General features: G+C 42.7%; 1 protein-coding gene and 1 long non-coding RNA gene across 2 annotated transcripts in view; both read left to right on the forward strand.

Moving 5' to 3' along the window:
* The window catches only part of LOC133420855 (uncharacterized), a 211,858-nt gene that overhangs the window by 24,939 nt on the left and 178,320 nt on the right, over window positions 1-8,599 (forward strand). The gene's annotated exons all lie outside the window — the stretch shown is intronic.
* serpinh2 (serine (or cysteine) peptidase inhibitor, clade H, member 2) overlaps window positions 7,383-8,599 on the forward strand; it is a 27,122-nt gene continuing 25,905 nt past the window's right edge. The window contains 1 exon segment of the mRNA XM_061710414.1: window positions 7,383-7,491. The gene's annotated coding sequence lies outside the window, so the exon portion shown is untranslated.

Below are 8,599 nucleotides of genomic sequence, written 5' to 3' on the forward strand. Positions count from 1 at the left end.
ACTCTTAAGGACGTAGGGAGTGTCTGCTTTTTACCGTTAGCTCACGCGCGTTGGTGTCCCTTCACTTTGAATGGGATGGCGTCAGGCATGGCCGAACTGCATTGTGGGTTCTGTCCGTTCAAAAGTTTGGGGATTTTCAACTTCTGTGAGCACCAACCAATTAAATGGCAGCTACAGCTTTGGCGCTTGCCAATGAAATCGTAGATGGGGACAGTTTCAAAACAGGCGTTTTATTTGTGTAGCGAGCACAAAGACACGTGATTGGTTGCTGATGGCGTGACAGCGGCACGTCGGGAGTACCACCCACTGAGCGTTAATGCGCCGCTGCTGTGCGAGCGTACGGTTACAGATCATTTTAGTCCTTTCATGTCGGCAGTCATCGGTGGCTCGGTTGATGTCTGGGGTGCATGTGAGAGGAAGATTATAAAGTTATTCAGAGCAAAACTACAAACTGCAGGCAGAAAAAACCCTTCGGAGCGAGGTACGGCGGATTCTCCCCACAGACTCAAATGTGACAGAGTAATGAGTTGCCAGACTTTGATACAGTTTTCCCAAATCAGCAACACACACACATCCAGACAGACAGGGTCTTACTAACGCGCTCTGCTGCAGACTTTTTCCCAGCTTGCCTCCCTCCTTCCTCTCCCGGCCTCATCTCCGTCTCTGTCCCTGTTCCAGCCGATCAGACATGACAGTACCAGCTGGCTGCTGGCAAAATCGCAGCCAGACGATATAAGCTGTTGTGAGAGTGAGTGTATTTGTGGAGGGGAGGGGGGGAGGCGTCAACATATCCGTCTCTTGAAGGTGCTCGTCCATATTTCCTGACGGGTTGTATGCGAGGTGCATTGTGCTCAGGCTAGCACGCGCCCAAAAAGGTGGACATGTTGATTTAACGTCACGGCGTCAGAGCCTGAGTGATCTGAGTCACAGGTGCGGCTGTTACTCGGGGTGGGGCTCAGAGCAATATTTAATTCCTATAAAGATAGCTGTCAACACTTTCCGTGAAGCAGCTGTGTACTTTAGTAGCTGCTTGGCATTTGCCTCGCCGTGTGACTCACGGAGCACGTTAAAAGCCACTTACTTGCCGTCCCGGCTGTGTGTGTGTGTGTGTGTGTGTGTGTGTGTGTGTGTGTGTGTGTGTGTGTGTGTGTGTGTGTGTGTGTGTGTGCGGATGTGGGCACGCGGAGCTGTGCATCCTTGGCTTTTGTACCTCGATGTGTTTCACTGAAGTTCAGTTAATTTATAGAAGCATTTAATGAGAAAAAAAAGCACGAGACCGCACAGTTCTTCACACGCAGAAGAAAAGTCAAACACCGCCAACCCCCCCCTCTGTCTTGGCAGCTCGGTGCACGTTCACAGGGCTTCAGAAAACATTTGAATCTTATTGGAAACATTCAAGATGAACAGCAGCTGTGTCTGTGATTTAGACGCTGTTCAACACGGCCACCCCGAACCCCCCCGACGCTGCTGCCCCTACTCTGCTTTCTCTCTTCCCTCCATTGATTAAGTACACATATTTCCAGGCTCTTTCCATCTGTCTATCCATACCTCCTGTTGCCTTCGAAAGGCTTTTCCCCGACATTAGAAATAGGAAAAACAAAAATAAAACATTACCATCTGGGGACTCGCTCATCTCACTTTTTGCCAAATCAGATCCAAAGTGTGGATTTTCAGATCTTAAGAGAATCAAACTTGAACATCTTTCTTCAGTTTGCAGTAAAGACGTTATCGCGCCCCCTCTAGCACTTTTTTTCTTTAATATCACTCCGTTGTACTACTCTATTCTGACCCAAATTTAACTCCTAAATCCTGGAGATTAGAGCTCACCGGTCATTAAAACTACAAAGGTCAAAGTCCTGTGAACTCTGAACAATCCTGTCATGCGTTTCCCTTCCAGTCAAGTTGAGATTTTGGCATAATATCTTCAAAAATTGTGGCTGCAGCTTCACATCCCGGCCAGACATTAAGTTAGAGCCCCAATTTTAAAGGGCCACAACAAAACTTGATGGAAACCAATATGCTCCCATGGGCAGGACCAGATGGGCTCTGAACCGGCGCTATATTGTTTGAAACAGGCCAGAGCCGATGACAGACAGCCGGACCAGACGTGACCGGCATGGGGGCCTGTTTGTTCTGTGCAGACTCCAGCATATGAGACGCGAGGGCACCGGGAGGGATTTGGATGCAGCGGTAACAGAAAAAGAGGGAGAGGAAGGTGAGAAAAGATGGGAAGCCAGTAGGAGCAGGGCCCGCTCTGAGCGCGGGGTGGAGGGAGGTGCTGCAGGAGAGGTGAGGGGGAAGTTCTCAAATAGTAAAGCTTCATATCCTCGCTCACTAATGTGAATTGTGTTCCAGGAAAGTGAAAGGGAAGAACGACTTCAATGCAAGGACGGATGGAGGAGAAGGAAGAGCAACATGAAATTAACTTCACGGTATGAGAGGCAAGTTGAGGAAGAGGAGCTCACGTAGCGCTAAATAGCTGATTCTAGAAAGAGCGGATGGAGATAAAAATAAAAGAATATTCCGAACGTGTTGTTGTGAGTGAACCAATGACGAGCAGAGAAGTGCACGAGGGCAGTGGATCGCTCAAGGCCAGTTGGCACTCGCCATAACAGTTTTCATTGCAAGGTGCTGATTCTGCTGCCGAGCCCTTGAGCCAAAGGCGTTTAACCTCGGCGGCAGCCAAGAACATTGGCTAACGGCCGCATAAACGAATAGCATGTGAGCTGAATTAAAATCTTCACTGCTATAGACCTGAATCCGCGGCTGAGGCCGAGACAGCCGCTGGTGGGAGGGGAGCATTACGTATTCTGTACCTTCCTCCGTTTATCTGACGGCTGCAGTTTGACATTAAGTTTCAAAATAAGATTTCATCATGCAGCTAATGAAATCGTGTGCAATGCTTTGTTAAAGATTCAATCTCACATGGAAGTGGAGATGAAAAGTAGTCGAGCTCTGTTTTATTTCACCTCATAAAGAATTCAGCTTTCATGTACAAATGCCAAAATGTCAGTTCCATCCATTGGAGTGTGTGAAGTCGCTGCCATTTCTTTGGGGCGAGCTTTTGTTAGCGTCCAGGTTTCGTGACGGGGGTCTCCGCGGGCTCGGAGATTATAATCTCAGGCTCTGAATCAAGAGAGGCTGTCAGTTTGAACCCTACCTCTGTCAGTAATTTCATTGCACGTCAGATATGGGATCACGTGAAAAAAGAGAGAACATCCTCGTTCAGTTTTGAAGGTTTTTATATGAAATTGTATGAATTTAAAAAAAAAAGGATTTAAAAAATATATAGTGCTTACCCAGCACCAGACTTGCTGGCTGCTGATATTTCCCCATTGTGGGATTAATAAAGGAAAATATTATTATTATTATTATTATTATTATTATTATTATTATTATTATTATTATTAATATTATTATTATTGTACTCTGTCATTCAAAATGCAATTTTCTGAAAGTGAAAACTTTGTTAAAATCTGTGGTTTACTGCTCGGGATTATTGAAATGAATAGAATAAAGTAGCGTAACTTTAAGGCTCAGTTTTTGTTAGCTTTTGTCCAAATCAGTTTTTATCTGTTGGATAAAAAACACAAGGATGCCCAAAATTATTTCTTTATGGTAAAACAGAACTTTAAAATCCCTCAAAAACATAATTCCAAAGGAAATCTGTTGAGCTGCGAAGTAGAAAAAACTTTGTGCTCCATGTAATTCTGCTTGTGGCCAGTAGGATGTTTCACATTTTACAGTCAGTTTTTCTCAGCCTATGTGCAGCAACTGAGCTATTAGTTAGCCCCGCCCCCCTGAGTTACTGTTGCTAAGGTGGACAATCTCGCAAGGTATCATTAAATAAATGTACTTTTAATTAGTTACATTTAAAGCATAACTTCAGATCTCCTGGGCGACAGAACTTCACCACTTCACCAACCATAAACTAGCTTTTACGAGATCTGAAGTTATGAAAATATGACTCTGCTAGCTGCGTAACATTAGATTTAAAATTAGGACTTTGCTTTGAACTGCAGATGTTTGAGCTCTGGTCCCTGTGTGACTGATACCCCACAGCCACTGGCTCACTGGCACTAGAGGGGTGGGTCAACTGCGACAAAGGAGCACAATTTGAGACCATTTCCTTTTTGTTAATATATCAAGCACGTCTTTTTTATCTTAGCTGGACAAGCCAGCACTGGGCTCAGGGCACGGCCTCGCCGTTGAACAGTGAGGACGAGCCGTAGGGGGGTGCAGGTGAGACTTTTTGAGGCAGGGTAAGAGGTTGGATGTGCGGGCGGATCGTGGTGAAAGTGCAGACTGACAATCCGCTGACTGAAGAGCTTCTCTCATTCCTCCCCAACTCCCCCGTGGCTCATTTATCTGCAGTGCAAGCCTTGCTCTTTATGAAGCAACCGCGGGGCGGCCGTAGCTCAGGAGGAAGAGTCTGCAAATCGGAAGGTCGGTCATGTGACTCCTGGTCCATCCAGTCCGAGGGTCTGAATGAAACTGCACAACACCAAACCCCACCTTGTCTCCGATGTGCTCATCATGGTGATCTGTAGAAACTCAACCTGGATGCAAGGCCCCATCACGATTAAAGCCCCTATCATGCATTCAAAAATAACTTTTTCTGTGTCACATCTTCGGAAATCTGATAACCAAGCGACTGTGAGGAACATGCATGTGTTTGCAAATAGATGGAGAGTGAAAGTGGCAGCGAGGCGGAGTGCTCTGTGTGGGCTCGTGCCTTCTGCTGGGAATGTGTTCCAGATAGTGCAGCTGATGGCTATCTATCAGAGAGAGCTCTATTGATTTGACTGGGCTAAATAATTGGTCGGGTCTACAGGCTGACATGTTCGGTCTGATTGTTGAGCATTGGTGGTCTCTACAAGTCACCCCCCCCCCCCCCCCCCCATATCCTCCTCTGATCCATGTCTGGTCTCCTTGGTGTATTTGTGCGTGCATATATTGATGAGGACCCTATATGTCTGCTCATCATCTTTAAATATAGGAGATAATCCCTGTTCCAGAGCAGTGTGTTACAAATTACCTGGTCTCCAGTCGGTACTTAGTAATAGGGAGAGTGAATACACGATTGAGAATACCGAATGAGGACATCGGAGGGGATCGGGCCAGATGTAAAACAGGCTTACATTGTGTGCCCCAGTTTTTCTTGACAAAAGACCGTAGTTTCCTCCAAGTGAGGATGTGCATGATTTTTAGGTGTGTATATGGGGGTTTCCTGGAAGTTTCATTTCAGGAACTTAATCTTAACGGGGGACTGTTGTGAGAATGTATTTCACCCCGAAATGTAATCAGATTTAACACTAAATCACAGGTTTAAAGAATAACAACCCCAGCTGGACCAAACTGGCTCTGTGGTCCATGTCTGGCCCAATGGGAGGGCTGGGTGTCAAGTTTGGGAGCCCCCACCCCCACTGCCCCGGCCAACACACAACCTCCTCTCATGGGGTTACTGAGTCGAGGTAATGAGAAGGCCATTAGCGACCCCGCTTGAGTGGCTCGGAGAACTACAACCCCCACTGAGCCAAGAACATAGAGGGTTTATTATCCCAACATACCCACAAAGCTTCCTTTTGAATGTATGGAGAAACGCCTCATTTACTGCAACTGGTGGATTTTTATTCGCTTTAAAATCTACACCAAGACCAGCACAGCATCCGCGTAATCCCTGCCAAACTCCCGGAGAACGGCTGCAGGGACTCTGCGATATGCAATTATGGCTTTTTTAAAAGAATACAAGCAGCTATTAAGCCCACATAAACCACTTGGATACAGAAACTACAACTCACTTAACGTGACCTTTACATTATTCTTCAGTGGAAGGATTTTGTAATTGATTTTAAATGTTGTTTTTTTTCATACAGAGCTTCATATCCAGATAAGTTTAAAACGTTTAAGTTAAGTTTAAAAAAAGAAAAGGGGAAAAAAAAGACTCCCTTAGCAACTAGGGGCCTCCCAAAGTAGGCTTCAATGTTATGAGGATTGGAGTAATTAAATGACATCTTTTGACCGGTAACCACGAATTGGTTAATTTAAATAGACTACTTAGGTTTGAGCCACTTAAATTATTTCTCAAATAAAAAAGTGTGATCCAAAAGGGTTTGAATTTCTGAGTTTTCTATCTCTGAAGTCACGATTTCTGAAATTGTTCAGCTGCATATAAATAGCGAGTAATTCTAGTAGCTGCTAAAATAAACTACATACATTATGTATGTGTGTGTGTGTATATATATATATATATATATATATATATATATATATATATACATATATATATATATAGTAAAAGTAAAGTACAATATGTGGATATATGGACCCAGGGAGACTAGCTTTTTCCACTTTTGGTGACAGCTAATGGGGATCCTTTTAATAATAAGCAATAATAATCCATATATATATATATATATATCCACTTTAGGTGATATATATACATATACACACGTGTGTATATATATATATATATATATATATATATATATATATATATATATATATGTGTGTGTATGTACAGTACAGATCAAAAGTTTGGACACATATATGTGTGTGTGTGTGTGTGTGTGTGTATATGTATATATATATATATATATATATTTCTATATATAATATATACACACATCACATGTATATAGTCATATATATATATATATATATATATATATATATATACACACATCACATGTATATAGTCATATATATATATATATATATATATATATATATATACACACATCACATGTACATAGTCATATATATATATATATATATATATATATATATATATATATATATATATATATATATATATATATATATATATGTATATATATTTATTATTATTGCTTATTTTTAAAAGGATCCTTTTTAAAAGGATCCCCATTAGCTGTCACCAAAAGTGGAAAAAGCTAGTCCTCCTATTTTGTATATATTTTTTGTATTTTTTATATATTTTTTATTTCTGACTTTTCAGTCTTTTTACCCCTCCCCTGCATGTGTGTGCTAAGTGTGCTGCTGACAACAAAAATAAGTTTCCCCACTGAGGGACAAAATAAAGGATATCTTATCTTATCCATATGTCCACATATTGTACTTTTATGTGTGTGTGTGTATATATATATATATATATATATATATATATTTACATAGCCTACATACATACACCCACATAGGCCTATATACTGTTTTACTTTACCCATCACACAAAACGGCCCCCCTCCCTCCAAACTACATATCCCATAGGACCCTCCAAAAGTTAGAAACAGCCCTCCCAAACGTCCTGCTTATTTTTCCACCATTCGTTGGTTTTCTTAACTGTTTTTTCCTCCATTTCCCCCGTGTTCATCCCTCCATCCCGCTCCCCGGAACATTCTGGAAGGAGCCGGGACGTGCCGGGGTGACGTGGACGGGGGCCGGGACTCGGGGGCCGGGACGTCCAGCCCGGTCCAGCTGCAGAGGAGACGCGAGCACGTCCCGTAGTTCACGGTAAACTCATCTAAACTCGCGGTTCCCCTTTATAACTCCGTTTCCAACAAATGTTTCCTGTTGCTCCAACGTTTCCGCATACCTTCTGCTTAAATCTCCTCCTTCCTCCTTCTCCTCCTCTCTTTTTACTGCAGTAATTATAACACGTGGAGAATTTATAGTAAAGGTACAATAAAGTTTAATGCAGTTGTAGTGTTTGGGACGAAAATGGTTTATAGCTTTGTTTTTTTTTTTTTTTTTTTTAATATTATAATTGTTGCAGTTAATCCAGTCAGCTGCACAACAAGTCCACGTGTTAAAAGGGATAACAAATGAGCAATACTGGATTTATTTTACTGAGACTGAGCTTAATTTTGAAAATAACATAATTAACAGCTGGATGTCACTTAGAAATAAAAGGAAAGTTGTACTTTTGTATCTCCAACAAACTCTCAGAAACGCCTGTGCACAAATAAAAAAACCCATATGACACTTTTATTGCTTTGTACAATTTCACCCTCTGGATTTGAGATATTTGACATATTTCAACATCTGTTCAGATTGAATCACTTTTGAATCCAGCTTCTAGTAATTATTTATTTGATTAGTTCTGCATTTGCGTCAGCCTGGATTGTTTCGAGCGTCACATAAACGTGCAGACTTGAACACATCACTTCACTGGCCTCCAGGTTGATGTTCAGGATGCTCCTCCAGGTCCCTCAGCGCGTCATCGACCCGCTCGCTGTTTACACCCCAATCCGACCCGATGCCCGTTGAGATCTTCCATCGCCGTGTTTGCAGTCAGAACCAAACCTTAAACATGTGCCGTCTCACGGGCCCACGGCTGATTACCGTGTGTAACTGTAACTGATTTTACAGTTGGCTCCATGTGCTTCTCCTTTGGCTGTGTGGCTTGTTGAGTGGAGGCTGATGAGCCGGAGACGGTCCACCTGGTGTCCTCTGGTTAGCCCCGGCTGGGACCTTTAACTGGGGGGAAGCTAGCTGCTAACGCCTTACCTCCAAACCCTTCGAGTTGCAATGGTCTATATCGTCGTTTATACACCTGACAGCACAAAAAGTCAATTTTTTAGTTAATAAATAATGTGAGGAAAGTAAATCTTGATGCCTG

This window comes from Cololabis saira, chromosome 20 (genome assembly GCF_033807715.1).
Source record: "Cololabis saira isolate AMF1-May2022 chromosome 20, fColSai1.1, whole genome shotgun sequence".
Taxonomy (NCBI): Eukaryota; Metazoa; Chordata; class Actinopteri; order Beloniformes; family Belonidae; genus Cololabis; species Cololabis saira.